Source organism: Schistocerca nitens, chromosome 8 (genome assembly GCF_023898315.1).
Source record: "Schistocerca nitens isolate TAMUIC-IGC-003100 chromosome 8, iqSchNite1.1, whole genome shotgun sequence".
Lineage (NCBI taxonomy): Eukaryota > Metazoa > Arthropoda > Insecta > Orthoptera > Acrididae > Schistocerca > Schistocerca nitens.
In genome coordinates, this window is record NC_064621.1 from 544,085,036 (window position 1) to 544,110,903 (window position 25,868).

Sequence of the window (25,868 nt, forward strand, 5' to 3'; positions counted from 1 at the left end):
CTCCCCATTCGATCGTACTTCTGATAATCTGTATTTGCTCCTAAATAGTAAGAAGGGTTGAAATTAACTATACAGCTGTCACGTCTGGCAATGTATACGCATCGAAGATAGGGTGTCTCCCTCAGTTCGTAGTTGGTCGCATTAAAGGAAGACATCGAAGTAATTAGGTTTCCGAGCGGATGGTTCGACTGATACTACGAGACTATTGCCCAAATTCCCCTCCAGCTCAGCGGGGAATCCTTGGAGGAAAGAAGCAGCATTTATGACAGACTGTAGAGCAGATCTGCTGCCCCCTGTGTTTATCTCGCGTAAGGACATTAGAAAATGAACAAAGGAGATTGGGGCTCGTTCAGAGACATTCAGCCCTAATTTGTGCTCGCTCTATTTGCAAATGAAATAGGTAAGGGACTACAAAGCACTCTCCGCTATGCACTACATGAAGCCTTGTTGGCTATGTCTGTAGATGTGAGAGATGTAGTTGTAGATAACGACGATAGACATCTGTTTCACAAATCGTGTAGTGAAACAGAGCAAGCTTCATATGATCAGTGATGTTGCAAGGTTGTATACGTCTAACTATATATCCTCTGAGCACAGTGTGACCTAATGCGGGTAGTGACATTATCCCCGAATAATGTGAATAGCATAAACGAAGACAATAGGGTTGCATTGAAGGCCTCGCGGTGTAGCTCGACCGCGACTCATCAGTCCGATCGCTTTCCAGCGCACTGCTCGGACTTTATTCAGTGACAGCAGACGGCACATTAGTTTTGCGATGACGTCAATGCTGAACCCGTAATCACTGCCGGACAATACGACACCCGTATGCACTGACGCGCCCGCCCAGTAAACAGGCACTGCTTGCTTGTGACAGCCGCACCCTTATATCATAGGCCGTCAATAACGCGCACTGCCTCACCCATCCCCTAATGATTCATCTCCCGTATTCCCATAAGCCACAATACTCTGCGGTAAACCAGTTCCTGTCGTTTCCTCGCAGTAGAGTGCTCCACATTTTGTGAACATTGCAGCACACCCGAAGCATAGTTCAGATGACTGGAAACCCAAAGAATGTGTGAAATACCTGGCACTGAAATACATGGTGTTTAGGTGGTGTACGTAGCGGCCCAACGACGCTTCTACTTCCTGAAAAAGTACTTCATTTTCAAAGAGTCCACTTTTTGACAGAGTTTTTCAGGAGTTTCTCCATTATTTTTTGTAGTAATGATGTCGGTTTTCCCTGCAGCTGTCTGACACTGGTAGTTTCGATGTTCAGTTCGCGTAAAACTAATACCGTGACTATTTAGACTCCAAATTCATTCTGTATCGGTTGAACTCGAAAATATATTGTGTAAAACAGATGTACAGCGAAGATCAAGCTCTTTATCGTCTTGAAAATGGTTGTACACGAATCGAACACCTGCCTTTGCGAGATGCCGGGGCTAGCAGTGTATTTAACACTAAACTCTTCTCGAATCTTCACATGTAAATGATGCTCTAAGCCCCCCCCCCCCTTTTCTAACTCCGACTTTTGCTGTTGCACATGGATTAAGAAGAAATGCGAACTGACTCTCATCGACCCTGCAAGTGAAGTAGAAAAGAGTTTGGCATCTGCAATAATTTTATTTGATAAATAAGTTTCATTAACGTGGTGAGAAATGAAAGGGTTGCTCTACCGATCTACAGAATGAAAGTTCTGTCCAAAATAACAATTTGATTTATTATGACTAAACTCAAAATAATAAACACAACACATGAAACATTTACAATACGTCAAACTGGATACTCAAATAAATGCTGTGAAGGTGAAGTTGTTCGTAAACTAGCTTGTGACGTTTATGACCAAGTGGTATGTGGAGCCAATTCCTTGTAACTCAAATCTTAAGAGAAACACCCAGCCAACCCAACATTAATTGCTGTTACACTAGTGAGAACTCAGACAATGAACACCCAAGACAGAGCCACGTAAGAAAAGACGGGAACAGGCGCGCTCTGGTGAGCTCTGATCATCACAGACCAAAATTCGCTAATCTGCCGATGCTGCGGACATACATTACCAAGCTGTCTTATTAACTGCAAGGACACGATCTGGTGTACCGGAAGCGATGGCTGGTTGCTTCGACGTCCAGTCGTGGTGATGATAATGTCACGAGTATACAAAATATCCTGGTCTGGTTGTTCCAGACTAAAGACTTCCTATCAATACAAATGCGCCTCTGAGGGAGACGAAGAAGGCTTGCCACACAATCACTGACGGTACAGTGATTGATTTTAACAAGCGAAGTCATATAGTAACTCAGATACAGTCAACTTTAGCCAAAACTGCTCAAGACGGACAACATAGGCCGCTTGTACGCACAACGCTCAATTGCCAGCTGTACTCGGAAAGTTACGCTGAAGTCGAAACTTCAGCAACTTCGTCAAACAGTTACAATTAAATGAAAGTATACTAGACAGCCAACGGAAGGCAGGCTGCCCAGATCAGCGAGAGCTCAGTCTTGCAACCTACTCCGACTGAAAGGCGGACCACAGAACATTCCCGCCCCCACGACAGTGGCCGTGGTTAAACGTTCCAATCAGCAACTCGAAAACCGGCGGAAAATTCCACTCTATTGCCGAAGCACTACCTTTCCACCAATGGAGATTCTTGGCGCCAATTTCTGCGCCGATTCTGCTACGTCACGGAGCTATGCCCTGAGCAAGCCAATCACAGTTACGATTTTGAAGAAAACACAGGAATTTGCCCGCCAAGACTGCCTGGGAACACAAGTCATTCCCACACCTCGCTGGTAGCCCGCCAGAAACGGTTTCCACAAAGTTTCTGTGAAGTAACGGAATCTCTAGCCCAGCCGCCCCTTCCGGCCCATCTGGGCGTGTCGCCGCCGCTCTTATGACAATGTCGGCGTCTGGAAAGCATCCACTCGACTCCATCACGCCCGTCGGCTTAACCCTTTCAAGCTCGCAGCACTCGCCTGTCACTGGACCACCCGGGTGACGAGAGACGGGGGAGTCCGCGCGTGAAGGAATAGCAACTTTTCACCGCATGCAATCTGAGAGGAAAATTGAGTTACTCAGAGTAAGATAGAAATATGAGAGTGGGCTCTCACCTTCAGAGATGAAATGGGTGCAAAACCTGCGCCGTAAACTAAATTCCAACAAGTCCCAAGCCGTTTTAGTATCCCAGAAGATATTAAGTGGCGCTGAATTATGTGAAAAATTACCACCTGTGCTTCTCTAAGGTATTTCAACGCCGTATAAGAAAACGATGAAGAACTTTGGTGTAACTTTGGATGAGCACTCGAAGTGGATCACTTCAGCTGCCTTCATCCCAATGTCAAGTTCGCAGTGTATGTCGAAAGGGATGGAAAGCGTCCGTTTCTAGACGTACTGGTCTACAGAAAGGACGATGGACCACTGAAATACAGTGTTTATCGAAAACCGACGCACACTGACTGGTATGTGTATGCTGCAAGTTGACATCCATCGTAACAACGCACAGGGTCTTGCGAACATTGGCAAAGAAGGCATATGCCATATCAGATTCAAAGAGTTTGACACAAGAGCTGAATCACCTTAAGCTACTCTTCAAACGGAATGGCTATACAGACAAACAGATACGCCGTCCCTTCAAGCTTGGACCTGTGCCGGAGCCACGAGAAGACGTACATGGATTGGTGGCCCTTGGGCCATATGCCGGGGACAAATCTTGGAAGAAAGAATGAATTTAAAAAAAAAAAAATGTAATATCGGAAGTGTGTTTCGACCAACAGCTAAGATTAAAGCACTCCTTGGGTAGATGAAAAATGACCTATGATTAAGGAAGCCCTAAACTTATAAAATTTCTTGGCATTGTGAGAAATCGTATACTGAATACCTTCGGCCCACATGTCTGATGCATCGTGTGAAACCCGCGGCGGCGGAACATTGTCTTACCGAGGGATACTGAATGTTGCATGGTAAGACGCAAACGGTTGCCCTCTACGTCTCGCTCCTCGGGTTGTGTCTCAAAGGAAGGCATCGAAATTAGGCTGGCAGACAACATTATAGTCTGGAGCACAGTTTAAGCTTTAAATAAGATTTGGGATCCTGTTGCATCTGACATTAAAGAACAATGATTGTTGACCCGACAGGCAGAATTGATACTGATACGCGATTTATGGTTTTTTCCAGTTTTCACTACCGGTGCTCTGTGCATTGACTTGCGCAAGGGGCAGGAGCGACGATTTGTGGCTGACGCGCTGTTGGCCGTCCGCGGCGAATAAAATGACCGCCGTTCACGCCATCAATCAGTTCTGGCGAGATCAGCGCACAGCGTTCTAATCTGAAGCTAGTGGTCAGGTGAGCCACGGAAATACTGCGTTCAGGTGTTTGCTTGCTTCGTCTGCAGACCCGAGTAGAATATTACCGGTTAATAATCCAGGTAAACCTAAGTGGCCACAAGAAAGCGAGGTAATATTGCATTGTCATCTAGCAATAGCGAAATGATAGTAGTAAACAAAGCACCCTCGGCCACACGCCAGAGAAGAGAGAAAGTTACTGTTGTACTGTGGTCCAGTTCCGAGTTCTGTTAAAAGTTTGAAGTGTGTAGGTTACTGGGAGATTATTTTAGAATCAATTGCAAAGTTTGTACTGGATAGACAGACAAAAAGGATACCTAACAAAAACGTGGTAAAAAGACCGTGATAATGACAGCTAACAGAGGTGACTCACTACTAGATACTTGCGTATTATCAGAAGAAGTATATGAAGAGATTGATCACTTACCGCTTTGTTTATTCGGGTTCAGTTGTTCAGAAATATGGTGGCGGTACATAGGAAATAAGCGTAGAAATGCTCTAGGTGGGGATGCTGCATCGAAGCAGAGAGTGATTTGGAAAGGTCGAACACTAACCAGACTCCCTAAATTAAAATTTCTGAAATGACTGATGCTTCCAGTTCTCCTTTGAGGCTGAAGCTTGGACATTAGCTGAAGGGGATCACAAAGGAAGTAACCCTTTTGAGATGTGGATATACGGGAGATTGCTGATAATATCATAGATGGACAAACGAAGTAACAAATCAATCCTTCATGAGCTCAGGCTGCAGGAGAGATGGTCCAGTTTTTATTTCTGTGGAATTCTGCAGTTCTTGGCTCACATAGTTTGGCGACAGAAGGATAACTTGAAAAAAATCACCCAAAGCAAAGTTTAAGGGAAAAGATTGCACGGGAGATCACCGAGACGTTGGGCGGATCATACAGAGGAGACGTCCAATCGAACGTGGGCTAGCTTCTCTGAGACGATGATAACTGGAATCAATGGAGAAAGAGTGTTAAGTGATCGTTCGATGGGTCACCAACTTTCATCTGCGAAAGGTTTGGGAAAGTGTGGCATCTGATTTGGATTCAGTAAAATTTGCTTAGTTGATAAATTCCTTGTATTATCTTCCATTTGCCTGAGAAAGATGATTACACTTAAACTGAAATGCTTGATTATGTATGCATATGTCTCTCACCTTTTTATAATAAATGTATGTATTTATAGCAATGTACTATCTTAATCATAATCCTTTTAATTTTTTTCATCTCGTGAATTCTTCGAATAATAAATCCCACTGTAAAGTTTGACGCAAATAATTAGCGAATCTTAAATGCTACGTTACATTCTTTTAAGTCGATAACTGTTATTTTTTGGGCTACTTACCACAAAATTCCAACTGGTGAGATCTGTATCATAAGTGCATAGACCATTACTGCGGCTCTGTTCCTAATGTGACTTGTACACATTGAGAATGTTTGTTCTTTGTGATTTCCCTTTCCGTTGTGAAATGTGCAGTTTACTCTGGCAGTCACGATTGACTGTGCCAGATATAGTAAATAAAATACCAAACTTGTAAGATATCTGACGTAATTAATCTTCTTATTATGTTATTCTGGCGAAGACACACGACGTTTACGTGGTGCCACTACGTTAAATTTGAATCTTTCGCCCTCCTTTTCTTATACTTTTTGCTATAGCGAACAACTGCATTTTCTTATGCACTTGCAAAATTGAAAGTATTGTATCTTCCGTAAGCCCTTGTTCCAGTATTTTGATTTATGAATGAGTTTAAGTTCATTGTCTAGACTTATATGTCTCTCTTTATTGTTCGTGGGCACAAAAGACCATGATGGTGATCTGAGATAGCATCTTTTCGTGGAACAAAGACATACCAGGGGCTTCCAACAACTAATTTCTGAAAGCAAGTTGATTTTATTGCGGATTTCAATACACCATATTAGTCTTCAATCTTTTGGCTACAGAATTGTATTTTTCAACATAATCTCCTTTCAATGCGATGGCCTTATGACCCCTCACTGGGAGGACCTGTGTGCCCGCAAGGTACCACTCACATGGTTGATGTCGGTGCCAACTTATCGCTGCATCAAAAACTCCCATCATCCGCTTACTGCTTTCCACAGAATGAATCCTCCTTTGGGCCAAACAGACGGAAGTCGAAAGTTGCGAGATCGGAATGTAGGGTCTACATCTACATCTACATGATTACTCTGCAATTCACATTTAAGTGCTTGGCAGAGGGTTCATCGAACCACAATCATACTATCTCTCTACCATTCCACTCCCGAACAGCGCGCGGGAAAAACGAACACCTAAACCTTTCTCTTAGAGCTCTGATTTCTCTTATTTTATTTTGATGATCATTCCTACCTATGTAGGTTGGGCTCAACAAAATATTTTCGCATTCGGAAGAGAAAGTTGGTGACTGAAATTTCGTAAATAGATCTCGCCGCGACGAGAAACGTCTTTGCTTTAATGACTTCCATCCCAACTCGCGTATCATATCTGCCACACACATTCCTCTATTACGTGATAATACAAAACGAGCTGCCCTTTTTTGCACCCTTTCGATGTCCTCCGTCACTCCCACCTGGTAAGGATCCCATACCGCGCAGCAATATTCTAACATAGGACGAACGAGTGTAGTGTAAGCTGTCTCTTTAGTGGACTAGTTGCACCTTCTAAGTGTCCTGCCAATGAAACGCAACCTTTGGCTCGACTTCCCCACAATATTATCTATGTGGTCTTTCCAACTGAAGTTGTTCGTAATTTTAACACCCAGGTACTTGAATTGACAGCCTTGAGAATTGTACTATTTATCGAGTAATCGAATTTCAACGGATTTCTTTTGGAACTCATGTGGATCACCTCACACTTTTCGTTATTTAGCGTCAACTGCCACCTGCCATACCATACAGCAATCTTTTCTAAATCGCTTTGCAACTGATACTGGTCTTCGGATGACCTTACTAGACGATAAATTACAGCATCATTTGCGAACAGCCTAAGAGAACTGCTCAGATTGTCACCCAGGTCATTTATATAGATGAGGAACAGCAGAGGTCCCAGGACGCTTCCCTGGGGAACACCTGATATCACTTCAGTTTTACTTGATGATTTGCCGTCTATTACTACGAACTGCGACGTTCCTGACAGGAAATCACGAATCCAGTCGCACAACTGAGACGATACCCCATAGGCCCACAGCTTGATTAGATGTCGCTTGTGAGGAACGGTGTCAAAAGCTTTCCGGAAATGTAGAAGTACGGAATCAACTTGAGATCCCCTGTCGATAGCGGCCATTACTTCGTGCGAATAAAGAGCTAGCTGCGTTGCACAAGAACGATGTTTTCTGAAACCATGCTGATTACGTATCAATAGATCGTTCCCTTCGAGGTGATTCCAAAACCCTACTGCAAACCGACGTCAGTGATATAGGTCTGTAGTTCGATGGATTACTCCTACTACCCTTCTTAAACACTTGTGCTACCTGCGCAATTTTCCAATCTGCAGGTACAGATCTATAGGTGGGAAAGAACAGTACAATGCAGTTATTCGAGCTCATCTCGGGAGCGGAGACTTGTAGGAGGCTTTGCGTTGTCATGGATATGGAGAAGTTCATTTGCAGTTTTGTGGCGAAGAACATGCTGAAGTCGTTTCTTCGGTTTCCTGATAGTAGCACAATATACTTCGCAGTTGGTAATTGCACCATGACGGGGGCCATCAAACAGAACAACACATTCATAATCCCAGAAGACCTCGGCCATTAATTTACCGGCTAAGGATGCGTCTTTGAATTTTTTCTTCGGAGGAGAGCTGGTGTGGCGCCACTCCACGGATAGCCGTTTTGTTTCCGATTCAAAATGATGAACTCATGTTTCATCGCCTGTGACAATGTTTGACAAAAATTGTTGTGATCAGCCTCGTAAGGATCAAGTAACTTCGCACAGCTGGACCACCATTGCTCTTATAGTCTTCTGTTAGGCGGCGAGGAAGCCAGGGGGCACACATCATTGAGTACCACAAGCGGTGGACGAGTATGTCAGTTCTGCCAACAGTGATGTCCACGTCTGCAGTGATGTTCGCTTGTGTAGCGAGATGTTTGATTGTGATCCATCGTGACCTCGATGATAGTGTCCGCATGTTGCAACAGCTCGGGAGTCATAGCTGTGTGCGTTCGGCTGACACGAGGGAGATCGGATAGGTCTGCACGACCTTGTTTCGATGGTGGCATACGCCTCGCCCAATGACTCGTCTTGCTTTTGTTCACTGACACGTCTCCGTAGACATTCTGCGAGCGCCTAAAAGTATCCGTGATGCTGTAGTTTTCCGGCAAAAGACAGCTCTCTGCTTAGAACGAACCTTCGTTAAGACGCCATTTGAAGGCTAAGCATAGCCCTGCCACCTATCGGAAATCCATGAAACTATAGGGGTTGAAACTTGAATATTGCACGATGTTCCACAAAAAATTCCGCAATTATTCAACAGAAATTGGCTGAGAAAAATGAGCTGAATGACTTCTTGAACGCCCCTTGTATTAACAGACGGCCTTTATAAAATGCCCGCAGGAAACGTGCGGATGGTACCATCGCAGCTTGCCTTACGGCCAGCACCCTTGACCGTGCCTGCGTGCTTTCTGAGTATAACCGAGAGGTAGGCACAGGCCTCCCAAAATACCCGCATGGACAGTCGCCATGTGGCACAATCAGATAACACTCTCACACGGACCGCAGCCCGCGCACCATCCATCACGGCGTCGACAGGGGCGACGTTTTGTCAGGAGAACCAGCCAGCACCACGTGTCGGTCCCGTATTGATTCCTAGGCAGACCACGCATCACGACGCCAAAAACGAAAGACGCCGAGCGCAACAGCTGGCGCTCACTAGCGTACTGCTCGGCTGCCCACATTCCAGGGGACCGTCGGCAGAGTACTTACTGGATTACAGTACGGAGAAGCCTGTACGGGGTGTGTAATATACATCTAACATAAAAAGCACTAGATATGTCGATATGTGTCACCGATGCATTGAACTGAATTGGTGTACTGTTAACGCTCAGATACATTCGATACAGCCGACAGAGCGACTTTTTTTGTTTCACAAAATTCATAACGCAAAGTTGTTTTAGTTCAATTACTATATTACCGGTTTCTGTTACAATCATCTGCTACGGATCTCGAACAAAAATTACTATGCAGTTGACTTGTTTGTGCACCATCTACATCTACGCAGCTCTTCTTGTCTGTTTCTAATACCCAGAAACGTTATTTTTCAGTTTTAACATGACTGACATATTTTTGTAATTGAATGTGAAAATAGCTGCATTCCTGATTCCATTTTCGTAATATGTAAGGTGTTTTTATTCGACTTTCGTAACAGATGATGGTTTGCAACCGAAACCCATAGTACAATAAAAGAACGAAATACAGCTTTGTGATATGAATTTTGTGAAACGTATTTGCGCTGTTGAAAACTCCCTGGGAGATTTTTTTTATTTTTTTTTTATTGAAGTCATTATCAGCACCTGAAAGGGCACGACGTGTGGCACAATGACATTGATTCATTTCGTTAAGCAGAACGTAATCGCTAAAGCAAAGTAGTGGTCAAATCCCCATGCTCCAAAGCCAGAAAGAAATTGAGACACAGAATTGAGAGGGATATTTTGCTGTTGAATATTGGTACTACTTTCGTTGCTCTGCAAGTAGCGAAATGCTGAAAATTCCACAGCTGAGACGAAAGTAATAAAAGCAATCTGCGACTCACTGGAATAGTACTAACTGAGTGGCACAAAGATTTTTAGAACTCCAGAGTTATTATGTTATTTTTAGTCAAACCAATAAACCTACAATGATACGTGGATCAGAGAGATCCATTGCGTCATCAGGTACTGAGATACTTGGCCCTTTGAAGGCGTCTGCAAAAAAAAAATTATGGTGACAAAAATTTTACAAGTAATAAAACTGTACTCTTAGCCCGCTGCGGGCTTTCTAAAATTAATTCAGCTGTCTCTGAGAAACACGTGACGAAAGTTATCCAAACTTCCGCTAAATGAAACAACCAGAACAATGTTTCCCATAGAACTTGAAACTGCTCTTGCCATTTCAAAATAACGCACCTGAACGATGCAATACATTGGTAAAATGCTGTAGAAAAACTTAAAGATTTTAATGAAAGCTTATTTGCGTCAAAATGAGGTTGCCAAATCAGGCTATGAGAATTGTGATAAAAGGGAAGGAACCTTCCTTCTCACTACGGACTACTAGTTATAAACTAGTAGATCTTAAAAGGAAGTTTAATATATGTGAAAGTTAATTTTCTGCACTAACTTTCAGTCCATGTCAGAACTACAGTAGTAAGATTACACGAAAATCCGTAGGAAAACTGGGAATGTTGTAAAACAGGGTTTCCAAAGCTCTATAAAATCTCGTTTAAATATTTGACAATGATCTGCATATCATTTCCATCTGAGAGACTAATTCCATAGGCGGCGCATATTTTCATTCATAAACGAAATCGATAGAACGGCGAAAGTTTGAGCAAAATGAAACATCAGGATTTTTCGAAAACTGTTTCCCTGGCATAGCTGTTTTGTCGTAAAACGTCGTCGATGTATTAAAAACTTAGATATATTTTACGATTTTTTAAATATGTTATCATAAAATCGATGTTCGTTGTTTTTAAATATGCATCCCTACTGAGTAGTGTGTATACGAACCAGACAAACTGCCAGTCACAGACGTGACGGCAAAAAAGGAGTTCACAAAAAGGTCCTTCACACTTACTTTATACCGTTCTTCTTATAGTTGCCATCAGCCTATAGATTGGTTTGATACAACTCTCCACACTAGTCTATGTTCTACAAGGCTTCTCATCTCTTCATAACCACCGAAATATACATCCATTGAACCGGCATACCATACTCGAACCTTGGGTTTCCTATATAATTGGTATCCTCCATCTACCCTATTCTCCGCTCTCCACATTTTCTCTGTTACTTGTAACGTTGTTACTTTAATTTGCTATGAAAGCGGTACTGATAGACAATAAAAGCAGGTTAAAGCTGTGAGCTGTCTGGGGAACTTAACCTTGCATTACTGAGCAATGTTTCACCAGGCATCCAGTTTAGCTTACCGAATTCCCAACCAGACTAACATTAATTATAATCTTTTAATAGTCATACGACAACCGGTGATATATATATATATATATATATATATATATATATATATATATATATATATATATATATATATATATAGAATTTAAATAAAAGGAAATAAATCAGTTTATATTTGGAAATTTATTTTAACATTGATCATTGAAATTTCAGCATATTAAACGTGAGTCATAACTAAGCTGGTGCCTTATTTAGGACTGTGAAAATGTGAGTTCGTAATCTTACGGAACACATCAAATAGGGAGCCAAGATTGGGAGACTACATACAACACTGCATTCATAAAATAACACACAAAGAACGTTGAAACATATGCAAGAGGAAATTAACCACAACCTACCGATTCAATTTTCACCCAAAGAAGTTACGTTCGTAGCGCAATCCTCTCCGTCATGTAATTACCACACACTGGTATAGTAAATTCATACTAACTCTTTGTGAAATCTTCCCGAAAATAATAGCTGAGGGCTACGTTTATGCTTTCACCACATGCTTCACGTGGTCAACTTGGTTTACACAAAGAGTGTAACTCCACAATAATTTTGATAATTAAAATAAATTACATCGAAACGCAATTTACTAAAGAAAAACCTTCAACTGGTTACTATCGTCTTACTATTAACCTGATGGGTCAAACAGTTATATAAGCACGTGGTACTGGTCTCGCAAAGTACACCCCACCTGGGTTGAACATAAAGAAAAGTTGCTATATTGCAAAATATTGTCAAGACGAGACGTTATAATCACACAAGCATTCGCATTTAAGATTGATGATCTTAGAGTTACTGATCAACACGTGGTTCCACTTTGCTCACAAAGTAGTGACAAAGCAACTACCGGAAGATATTCTGAACTTCACACGCGAATTACACTGCGTTGCAATTTAAGATAACATAAAAAAATTTAGAGATAAACCTGAAATAAAGGTGATTAAATTTTCAGTTAGGCTGAACTTAAGAAATCCATTGTCCTGCGGACTTAGCAGACACGCGCTTAGCCGGAGATCTTACCACTTTAGACGCTCGCCGCGGACCGACTGACCTGCGCTCCTACCGAGCGTGCTTCCCAAATACAAACGGAAGTGACCATAGAGGCAGCTTGCTATACCAACATGACAAGGGACAGACAGGACCATACTAAGCATAGAAACCTCTCTGCTTTTAGAAAGCGTAGCTACCTGTTCTGACGTTGGTCCTACTGTTCTCTAGCAGACAGGCTTGTCTGCTACCATCCAGCATGCAACTACAAATACATTTGCTCATTCATCCTCTCACACAGAAGGGAAGGGGGATGACAGTATTTTATCATATACAGTATATAAAAGAAAGCGGATGTAGGTTCCGTATGAGACTGTGTGACATGAATTACATATAAACTGTGTTTTAAAGTGTAGTAGTGTGACAGATCGTTCTTGTTTATGTGTAAAAATAACACGTTTCACTGCTCAGTCTCCTCCCAGATAGTCAGAAACACCACAGTAAATTTAGAAGAGGAATTTATGCCGTAAATGACAACAGATTTAAGAAATTAACATGAAAGGAATCCAACAGAGACCTTTCATATCAAAGTAACAATTCCGCGATGTCACAGAATGTATACAATCAGCCTGTCCCTTCTTTTAGTCAGTATGCACTGTGAAGATCTTTTCTCATCAATTCAGCTTGATAAGTGTTCTTCAATTACTTTATCTACCCATGTAACAAACAGCAATCTTAGGTAGCACCACATTTTGAAACGTTGTACACTTTACTTGTTCATCTTTCATGTCCCAATTCCGTACAATCCTACTCTCCAGACAAATACTTCCAGATAATGTTTCCCGCCACTTTAATTTACATTATAAATTAGTAAATTTTCCTTTTTTAAAAACGATTTTTTTGTTATTTCACGTTTGTACGTTCTTTCTTCTCTACTTATTTTGCTGCCCAAATAGCAAATCTAATTTATTACTTTTTGGCTCATTTTAAAATCCAAAATTCCTGATTTTACTCGAGTAAAATCTTTACTGCTCTCTTACTTCTGTTGATATTCATCTTACAATTTCTTTTCATAACACTACCTATTTCATTCAACTACTCTTTCAAGTAGTCTGTAACAGAATTACAGTCTAACAGACAAATGTCAAAGTCTCTTTCCTGACCACACCTTTGTTTGTTTTACTCCTTGCTCAGCGTAGAGACTGAATAACTTCGGAAAGGCTTTAATAATAATTTAATTATCAGTTATAAATGACTGCCTTCTTTTCGAATCCTCCAATTCTTAGAACTGCTCGTTGCGAGTTATACATTTCGACAGGGGATACTTCAATTTTATCGCTGATCAATTTATACTTTCAAAGAAAGAATTCCAGTCATTTTTGTAAATATGGGTTAGCTTTTAATCAGCCTAATTTTCTGCAATAAATTAAGGGAAATACCCGTTACTTATATTTCTGTAGTCGTCTGCATAGGCTGTACCGTATACTGACATATACACTCATGTGTCGTAGAAGAAAGTTTACGCTAGCGTTAAAAAAATGTTGACCTCTGTCCTAGTAGCATGTAACACCGTCCCCATGCCTTGCATAAAGCCGAATACTGAAGGTAAATAGACTGAAAGGCGATCTGGACGCTCGAGGAGATATGTCCATCTAGTCGTGTCATTTCTACGTTACGGACCATCCAAATAACGTAGTCAGTCTTACACAGATATTCCTGCACTGGAGCTTTACACGCCTGTCCGGATGTGTGATCACAGTTAGGGGCTCAGGTGGGTAGCCGACCTGTAGATTCATAGTGAGGTGATAGTCAAGGATGTAGAATATTCAGTAGGAACAGAATTACAAAATACACAATTATACCGGAATAGGCTTGTCAGTCTCCCTTCCACAAAATCTAATATGGTTTTCAAGAACGTGGTCCTGAAACATATTTTCGTTTAAAACTTAATACAAAAATAGTCACAAAGAGGTAAATGTGAGTACCCTAATATGCATAGCAAAATTCATATACAGTCATGCATTATCAAACACGAAACGGTTAAAAAAAGCACCTAACACAATGGAGGCGTTACTGCGCTGAAACTCTCCCGACGTCACATTTGCGTAACACTCCGATTATTTGACATCGTTAATAACATATACATGAATTACTTCTATTAAAAATTTCTCCAGTAGTGCAGGATGAATTGACCATCAATAAGTCTTCAAGGTTCGTCTTAAATTTCAGTTCATTAGTAGCTAAATCTCTTTTAGCTTCTGCTAAGTTATTCAAAATACATGTTCCTGAATACTGGGCACTTGTCTGGATTAAAATGAGGTACTTCGGATATTCATTCAGATTACTCTTAGTTTTATTGATTCCGAGGGCTAAGCTGTTGCTTTGTAGAACACATATATTATTCAAAAAAAATCATTAACGAATAACAGGAGTATATCGAGAAGCAATAATTAGTAACCCCAGTTCCATGAACAGGATATTCTTCGATTCACACCACAAATAATTAGTATAGTACATTTGCAGGATCGTAAAATTTTGTCTTGGTTTGATGTGTTACTCCACTAACTGATTCCGTGTGGCATTATGAAGACAACATAAGGGAAGTATACAACCTTTTTATTGTTGTATCCACCATTCCTGACAAAATCTGCAGGGCGATTAAAGGTTTGTTTAGTTGTTTCACCAGTTCATGGTACCTGCTTACAAATTTATTTATTTTCAATTTATAATATCAAAAATTTAAAACTTACAACCTCTCGTATCTGTTTGTCATCACGTAATAGATCTGTCCTGGATGAACCTATTCATAAGTTCGAAACTGCTCGAGTTGCTGTCCGAAGTGCAGTGACAATACGTTGTCATAACATTTTTTTTTTTTTCAATCTTTAGTGCATCAGTCTTGTGACTGTTTTGATGCGGCCCGTACGATTTCTTTTCCTTTGACAACCTTTTCATATCAGACTACTTTTTGCAACCCACATCCTGAATTATTTGTTGGGTGTGTTTCAGTCTCTGTCTTTCTATACAGTTTTTACTCTCCAGCTCCCTGTAGTACCATGAAAGTTATTCGCTGACGTCTTGACAAATGTCCTGTCACCCTATCCCTTATTCTTGTCAGTGTTTTCCATACGTTCCTTACTGATGTATATGAAACCTTTATTGATAGATATGAAAATCTTTAAAACAAATATTCTAGGTTAAATTTGACTGTGACCATTATAGCCTTCGACTGCAAATACGAAGTGTTGCAACGTGTTGCATTTATTACATTATACACTCCACTACACGTTTTAGAGGATTATAGTTCCATCATCCGATTGATTTACTTCAACTAATAAGCCATAGATGAATGTTGTGCACAGCTTCTACGTACTATTACTGAAGTAAGGAGAAATAAGTCAAACACCTACAGATAACAATTACTTTTAGAAGAGGAGAGAAGTAATAGGGTAAATAATTTGATAAGACAGGAATAGGTTGTTCTTTACAAAGGTAATAGCATCTCTGACGGGCTGAGAAATACCAACAAAACCTACCGTTTTACGACGCTTACAATTTCTAATATAACATAAAACTTCTCGCTCCATTAAGGTTTAAAAATCGTCTAACTTTAACAAAAATACTCAAAACAAGAAAATTTTAAATGTAAAGTGATCACAAAGTACCAATATTACTTCGATAAATATATATACAAATGGATTTTAAGTGCAACACATTAATCTGTCAAAGATATAATAAATTAAGATTAATTAATAATGCATAAAAATAGTGTTGATAGATGCAAAAATTACCGAACTATAAGTTTAACAAGCCACGGCTGCAAAATACTAACACGAATTCTTTACAGACGAATGGAAAAACTGGTAGAAGCCGACCTCGGGGAAGATCAGTTTGGATTCCGTAGAAATTTTGGAACACGTGAAGCAATACTGACCCTACGACTTGTCTTACAAAATAGATTAAGGAAAGGCAGCCCTACGTTTCTAGCATTTGTAGACTTAGAGATAGCTTTTGACTACATTGACTGGAATACTCTAAAATTATAAGGTGGCACGGGTAAAATACAGGGAGCGAAAGGCTATTTACAATTTGTACAGAAACCAGATGGCAGTTATAAGAGTCGAGGGGCATGAAAGGGAAGCAGCGGTTGAGAAGGGAGTGTGACAGGGTTGTAGCCTGTCCCAGATGTTATTCAATCTGTATATTGAGTAAGCAGTAAAAGAAACAAAAGGAAAATTCGGAGTAGGTATTAAAATCCATGGAGAAGCAATAAAAATTTTGAGGTCCGGCGATGACATTGTAATTCTGTCAGAGACAGCAACGACCTGTAAGAGCAGCTGAACGGAATGGACAGTGTCTTGAAAGGAGGATATAATATGAACATCAACAAAAACAAAACGAGGATAATGGAATGTAGTCGAATTAAATCGGGTGATGCTGCGGGAATTAAATTAGGAAATGAGACGCTTAAAGTAGTAAATAAGTTTTGCTATTTGGGGAGCAAAATAACTGATGATGGTCGAAGTAGAGAGGATATAAAATGTAGACTAGTAATGGAAAGGAAAGCGTTTCTGAAGAAGAGAAATTTATTAACATCGAGTATAGATTTAAGTGTGAGGAAGTCGTTTCTGATTGTATTTGTATGGAGTGTAGCCATGTATGGAAGTGAAACATGGACGATAAATAGTTTAGACAAGAAGAGAATAGAAACTTTTGAAATGTGGTGCCACAGAAGAATGCTGAAGATTAAATGGGTAGATCACATAACTAATGAGGAGGTATTTAATACGACTGGGGAGAAGAGAAATTTGTTTCACAGCTTGGCTAGAAGAAGGAATCGGTTGGTAGGGCATATTCTGAGGGATCAAGGGATCACCAATTTAGTACTGGAGGACAGCGTGGAGGGTAAAAATCGCAGAGGGAGACCAAGAGATGAATACACTAAACAGATTCAGAAGGATGTAGGTTGTAGTAGGAACTGGGAGATGAATCTTGCACAGGATAGAGTAGCATGTAGAGCTGCATCAAACCAGTCTCTGGACTGAAGACCACAAACACACACACACACACACACACACACACACACATATATATATATATATATATATATATATATATATATATATATATATAAGTGTAGTCACATCATCCTTTCAAACCAGTGTGGAGTTTATAGTTTCAGCTGGAAACCAATCTGGCACGCTTCAGTCTGGACTCAAATCATGCTAGAATTGAAAGTCGACCAGGCTTAATTATTGGGCACCCTCACACAAAATGTTCCGTAGCTAGCATCAAATTCGCGATCTCTTATATTGACATGAGTTCTCAAAAGCAATTACACTGTTATTACTAAGGTACGATCGTAAGTTGTGGATGATGGCAACCATATATTAATGATTTAAGAACGCAGATTTCGTTTATTCTTCACATCAACACAACAATGCAATATTATTGAATATGGAAAGGTGAGCAGCAAACTATATGAAAATACATGTTAAGGTATTGCTACAGGTTACCCAAAAGTCGTACATACGACACATCCATGACCTTTGAACTAAGATAAATCCACCTGTTGAAGCGAAGGTTGTAGCCCACTACAGTGAGTAGTGAGAAGTATAATATTATATCGGAAGTGAGACTACTATCAGCAGTTTGTACTCTTAATTTATGTCGATTAAAATTTCGTTAACAGTCCTGTCTAAAGCTAAGCTTAATTTGCTGTTTACTACAGTGTTTGCATTATATGCGAGTGAAGGGTTTTAGCAGCAGTGCAGTGGAGAAGTTGCCATTAGCCAGACCGCATTCACTGGGACCAGTGCAGACAGCTCTTACTCTGCTGGCGCGGAGGATTGCGGGCTCGTCGGTCCGTTCCCCCCTCCAACCGGCTCGCGCCCCCTGGGAGCGTCGGACTGCGGAACCAATTAAAACTCGCATCCGCCGGGCGCGGCGGGGCACGCCGTCCACTGTGCAGTAAATCTGTCCCGGGAGCCGCGAGCGGGTCCGCCGGTCTAATCCGTCACGTCGCCGCGGCTCATCCCGGCCCGGATCAGCTCTTAATCTGCTCCCGCAGACAACTGAATTAGCTGCGGCCCGCTCTGCAGGCAGACGGCGTCGCGCGCTGGAAGCGTGCTCTCTGCCACCGGCCGTTACCTAGCAACGCCCCATCCTGTTAACGCCACCCAGTGTTTCGTTCCGTTAACCCGTTAGTGGTACGTAGGGACGCGGTATACCCCTTATGGAAGGAGGCGTAGACAAGCACAATCAACGCAACAAACCACATGGGAGAACACAGACACGACCACAAATTCCGAAACCAAGGAAGGAAGGATCCTTTATTGTATGATTATATTATAGCGGAACAAACACTGGTAGCTGTTACTTCTGTAAAATATCTGGGAGTATGCGTGCGGAACGATTTGAAGTGGAATGATCATATAAAATTAATTGTTGGTAAGGAGGGTACCAGGTTGATTTTCATTGGAAGAGTCCTTAGAAAATGTAGTCCATCAACCAAGGAGGTGGCTTACAAAACACTCGTTCGACCCATACTTGAGTATTGCTCAACAGTGTGGGATCCGTACCAGATCGGGTTGACGGAGGAGATAGAGAAGATCCAAAGAAGAGCGGCTCGTTTCGTCACAGGGTTATTTGGTAACCGTGATAGCGTAACGAAGATGTTTAGCAAACTCAAGTGGCAGACTCTGCAAGAGAGGCGCTCTGCATCGCGGTGTAGCTTGCTCGCCAGGTTTCGAGAGGATGCGTTTCTGGATGAGGTATCGAATATATTGCTTCCCCCTACTTATACCTCCCGAGGAGATCACGAATGTAAAATTAGAGAGATTCGAGCGCGCACGGAGGGTTTCAGTCGTTCTTCCCGCGAACCATACGCGACTGGAACAGGAAAGGGAGCTAATGACAGTGGCACGTTAAGTGCCCTCCGCCACACACCGTTGGGTAGCTTGCGGAGTATAAATGTAGATGTTTGAACATTGACTGAACATGACTCACAAGGGATCAACATCTAAGGGAACAAAACCAACAATGTATGACACTGCATTCTACAACACAGTCATAAACAACACAACATCATAAAACAAATAAACACCGGCATCACGTAATAAGAAAGTAGTAATGAGGTAATGTCACTTGGGAGGGGAAGACTCCTCCTCCCCAGTGGCATCCTGCATAGTGTTTAAAGTATACTGCACTCAATCAGTAATGTATTGCTCGTCTTATTGTGTGCAGACAGAAGTATATTCTCTTCTATATTCAGAGCTATAACCAACGAATTTCATATATCAGAAATGTATTAAGTTATTTAAGGAATAATGTATACAAGTAGCAATGAACTATATTCTATTTCAACTAACAAGTTACAAACATAAGTGTATTTCTCATGTGAAGCTAAAATTCATGTATTCCATGTATGAAGCGCTCAATCAGCATTTATCTGTATAATCTGTGTAAACATACATTAGCGCAAACCATTTTAGATCAGAATAGCCTGAGGTTGTACCGAGACCTTCTCATCTGAAATAGATAGAAATAAGCCATTACTAACCAACATGCTACTTAGACTGTATTACTCATCCAAATACAGCATATCACTTCCCTCTGTATATTACAAATTATTCTTAACCACGCTCATTGTGTTACATTTTATTTATTTATTAACATTTGCATTGTATATATTATATTTTCATCAACTAGGTAGTAACAAATTATATGGAACCATTTTAACAATTGTTTAGCATTCGATTCACTGTGACCTTAGAGAAATCCTTGTATATTATGTTTTTTATATTATTTAAAAAAAGCATTAACAACTGTATACCAATAAGATTGTAACAATGAGAAGTCTTTGCTATTAGATTCAGAAGCATCCGACCCACCTTACATTTCAAGGTGGTGGGTTACTCTGTACTGTTAATGAAATAAATAAATAAATAAATAAATAAATACCCCTTATGACAGCTTTCTGTAGTTACTTATTAGATGGCGTGTCACACTAACTTTAAGTTCGAGGCAGCTGCTATGAGATGTCAGTAGAGTGCGCTTTTGAAATTTTAGTTGTGCATAGGACTTCGTGAGATGCTGCTGAGCAAGTCTGAGCTTGCACTACACTCATCCCACCAGATGGAAAAGTCGAGGTAGCCATTTCATTGCATTTTTGTGCGTATTTTGCATATGATATGATATTAGATTCTATAATGAAGAGAAATTATTGTTGTAGTTGGGCCTGAATGGAATCAAGTGTGACCATAGAAAATTATTTTGGTGTATTGAGTGTGTTGTGTTGCAACCTACGCATAAAACATATTTTGTTGATTGTAACGTCACTTGTTTCAATACAACAGCTCTGGATGCAAAACAGTAATTTCAGTATTGTATGACTGAATACTGGTAAAGGGTACGTGAATAATAATCAAGAAATAAAATTCCTTTTCATTTTTGTCACTGAATATTAATAGTAGATAGTAACATTAACTCATAATAGTAACTTACAGTCGATGAAACCGCTGATTTCATAGTTAAATTTATTGAAAATACACTCCTGGAAATGGAAAAAAGAACACATTGACACCGGTGTGTCAGACCCACCATACTTGCTCCGGACACTACGAGAGGGCTGTACAAGCAATGATCACACGCACGGCACAGCGGACACACCAGGAACCGCGGTGTTGGCCGTCGAATGGCGCTAGCTGCGCAGAATTTGTGCACCGCCGCCGTCAGTGTCAGCCAGTTTGCCGTGGCATACGGAGCTCCATCGCAGTCTTTAACACTGGTAGCATGCCGCGACAGCGTGGACGTGAACCGTATGTGTAGTTGACGGACTTTGAGCGAGGGCGTATAGTGGGCATGCGGGAGGCCGGGTGGACGTACCGCCGAATTGCTCAACACGTGGGGCGTGAGGTCTCCACAGTACATCGATTTTGTCGCCAGTGGTCGGCGGAAGGTGCACGTGCCCGTCGACCTGGGACCGGACCGCAGCGACGCACGGATGCACGCCAAGACCGTAGGATCCTACGCAGTGCCGTAGGGGACCGCACCGCCACTTCCCAGCAAATTAGGGACACTGTTGCTCCTGGGGTATCGGCGAGGACCATTCGCAACCGTCTCCATGAAGCTGGGCTACGGTCCCGCACACCGTTAGGCCGTCTTCCGCTCACGCCCCAACATCGTGCAGCCCGCCTCCAGTGGTGTCGCGACAGGCGTGAATGGAGGCACGAATGGAGACGTGTCGTCTTCAGCGATGAGAGTCGCTTCTGCCTTGGTGCCAATGATGGTGGTATGCGTGTTTGGCGCCGTGCAGGTGAGCGCCACAATCAGGACTGCATACGACCGAGGCACACAGGGCCAACACCCGGCATCATGGTGTGGGGAGCGATCTCCTACACTGGCCGTACACCACTGGTGATCGTCGAGGGGACACTGAATAGTGCACGGTACATCCAAACCGTCATCGAACCCATCGTTCTACCATTCCTAGACCGGCAAGGGAACTTGCTGTTCCAACAGGACAATGCACGTCCGCATGTATCCCGTGCCACCCAACGTGCTCTAGAAGGTGTAAGTCAACTACCCTGGCCAGCAAGATCTCCGGATCTGTCACCCATTGAGCATGTTTGGGACTGGATGAAGCGTCGTCTCACGCGGTCTGCACGTCCAGCACGAACACTGGTCCAACTGAGGCGCCAGGTGGAAATGGCATGGCAAGCCGTTCCACAGGACTACATCCAGCATCTCTACGATCGTCTCCATGGGAGAATAGCAGCCTGCATTGCTGCGAAAGGTGGATAGACACTGTACTAGTGCCGACATTGTGCATGCTCTGTTGCCTGTGTCTATGTGCCTGTGGTTCTGTCAGTGTGATCATGTGATGTATCTGACCCCAGGAATGTGTCAATAAAGTTTCCCCTTCCTGGGACAATGAATTCACGGTGTTCTTATTTCAATTTCCAGGAGTGTATATACAAAACTACGTGAGGTGTAATACACCTCACACACCACAAGCACAGAATTCCAGGCCACACCACTGTCAGGTTAACCGTAGTATGCAAGGTGATCTGTAGGTTACGTACAAGGTGCTGTCGGTTGCTAAATTGAGAAGTCTTGAACAAATTTCTTGTGGACTTCAACCTTGGGGGTAATGGAATTTGCCCAAGTAAATGGATTGTTTTATGCCTTAAAGAAACTTCTGGACCTGAACCTTGTGGAGAGGTGGGGGGGGGGGGGGGAGGGGGGGGGGTGCGCGTATGTTATGGATGGTTTTACTGATGATCCTGATTTGTTCTTTCTGCGTTGGCAGCTGCTTCACGACAACTATCTGATGATGCTATGCCTGTGAGCTGGTAGAGTTTTATACGTGGTGTAGGCTTCAGACAACCTCTAAGAAGCCAACAAAGCTCGTTTAGCGGCTTACCAACTATGTTTGCTTGGTTATAATTGTACCAGACTGGTCACACATACTCTGCAGCACCATTAAGCATTACTAATGCTCTCATTCTCAAGATTTGTGGTCGAGAGCTCCATGTGCTACCTGCCGTCTTGTGAAGGATATTATTTCTCGCTGACACCTTCAGCCTCACGTCCTCAGTGTGCTGTTTGTACATCAGAGTACGGTCCAGAGTCAGTCCTAGATATTTTGATTGGGACGTATTTACCAGATACATTTCTTGCCATAGGATTTAACATGCGAGCTCACTGGTTGTGTGATATTACGCTTGTTAATGTATATGCCGAAACTTTTCACAAAAATATTCGAGAAATGCGCAAAAACTGAAACCCAAGGCGACCTGAGTCAGCAGTGTATTTAGCGAAGTAGGCCAGACTCGTTACATCCTCATCCACTTTCTTTTCTTGTGATTGTTTCTATGCTGACCTCCATTATCTCCTGTCTCATTTTAATATTTTCGATCTTCTTTTTCTCAGCACCTTGATGATAACCATTTAAAGGAAGTGTAGTGCCTCAGTACGGTGCACTTCTTTGGGGGTCCTGATTCCAGATCCTCTTGCATCACGATTCCTTAGCAGGTGCTATAAACAAGGTAGGGAAGGAAGTGGATCACCGTCTGGTCAAGACCGCAAGCACCAGTCACATCGTGGTTATCGCAGAGATCCCATTTTAATATGGCAGCTTTACTTCAGCCAATTTCCACGCAAAGACGTTCAAGTGATCTCCATGTTGGCCATGACAGGCTGTTTCCTGGGGGCACCTCCTCTTTTGAAGGTACCCAATCACTTTTAGCTCTTTCCTGCCAGCACTGAAACCTTTCCTGCTGTGAAGACGTCGAACAACAGGTTCATGCCCATGAAGTGGCAGTATGTTGTAAGTGTTGACTTCACTCCTTTTGGGTGTTGCTGTTACTATCCACCTAGTAGAGGGTGGAGCTATTCTGGCCAGAACATGGATCTTCTCGACTAGAGTTGGTGTCAAGCATCCTGTCATCTGGGTGCTAATTGGGTGAGGAGCAACATCAACCTGTTTCGAGTGGCTCGATTTGTAATGTCGTAGCGGCCAGTTAGTGTTAGAGGGCCCGCACAACTGACACACAAGATTGGTTGCCGACCCCCATTCAGGAGCGCGGAGTGAAACATCGCCAGCGGATAGAAACAATAACAGACATCCAAATAAACATGGAGCTTCTTCCCCAGACAACATGTGACAGTGTTCCACCAATCGGAACTCATATGACTCATGTAGCACTCCGCCGACCTGGCTTCATAAGCACGTCTAGACCGTCACACCGTCAGTGCTTACCAACCACTAGGAACAGCTCCAGCCACTACTTACGCTAGCCCTAGCATTGTATTCACTCGCCGTAGCATTGTAGTAGCGCGTTGTATTGTGTAGTCTAGATTCTGATCAGTATTTTCTTCCATTGTCTTATTTCCTTATCTGGTTTGCCACCACAAGAGTTGTAGGTTATTTTCTGTTTGTTCTTGTGTTTAACACTTAGTCTATGCCAAGAAGGCGTTTTTATTTAATTATAATAAAGTGTGTTCAAACTGACTGTTAGTTCTTCCCTTCCGACCGTAGGACACTACAGGTACCACAGAAGGGAAGCGTATTCTCCTACCGAACAACACAAGGGCAGCGCCGACGTCCGAAGTACATGTCGGTTCGCTCCCTAATTTGTGTCTCTTAACTTTTAAAGACACTGTTTCGTGCTGCGACCTTCTTTCGTGCACTGTCACAATGTTCCTTGGATGCCATACTCCTGTCGAGAATAACTCCGAGGTACTTAATGGTAGGGCTATGAGTAAGAGGAGTTTCCAGCCATGAGACTTTTAACCTGCAGTTAGCATATTTGTTACGATGATGGAAAGAGGAGACAGAAGTTTTCTATCAGCGCCTTCAGATGTCTTATTCTGGCTAGAGAGGGTGAGTTCATCAACATAAATAAGTGCGGTACAACTTTAGTAACGTGGTTGGTAATTAGTGTACAAGCAAAATAGTGTTGGAGTACGAATGCCTCCTTAGGGAAGACAATTCTTTGTTTTGCACCACCGACTCTAAGTGTTTGGTTGGCAACCAAACACTAACGTAGAATCTTCTGCTGCTGAGTGGCTCTGCAGTGATCTGCATAAAGCTGTAATCTATGGTTGTGTTGTACACCTTTGGGAGGAGATTCCTGACATTTATCGTGCAGTAGGCTTTACTCAGGTCAACAAAGGGAGCACCGGTGACAGGACTTTTCTCGAAGCCGTCTTCTTCGATATGCTTGGTAAGATACAATACCCGCCCTGTGCAAGACGACCCAGGTCCGAAGTTGCCTAACTAAGTTGTCTGCTATGAATGGGTGAGCCGGGCTAGAAGAATTCGTCCAAATAGCTTAGCCGGATGGCAGAGAAAACATATTTGCCGCAAAATTTTTCAGGTCGTCTGATTATTTTCCACGCTTGATTGGAGCTTGTCTCCGGAACCTCGGAATGCTGAACGTTTCCAGGCACTTGTTCAATATTTGGAAGAGCCAATCAGTCCCTCCTTTACCAAGGTGTTTTAGCAAATCTACATTTACTTTGCCAACCTTAACAGCTTTGCCATCTTCCAGAGCTAGGATGCCATTAGTGATTCCTACTGTTGTGATGGGGCGGCTAATACTTTCAGTTTCTTATTTTATATCGCGTGTTAACTTATCAGTTGTCTTCAGCGGCTTCCTGCTACATTTCTCATTAAACAGAAGTTAATGGGCGATTTCGTTTGCAGTGACGTTGCTAAATCGTACAGTTTCGTGAGGGTTGTTGGATAATTTCTTTATTGTCGACCAGGTCGTCTTGCTGTTGTAAGTAGTGTCGAGGTCTGTCATCAAATTGCCCCACTCATCTCTGTGCGTAGAACACACTCTCTGCAATAATGCCTCACCCAGCTCCCTCGTTCCGGCGAGAAAAGGATC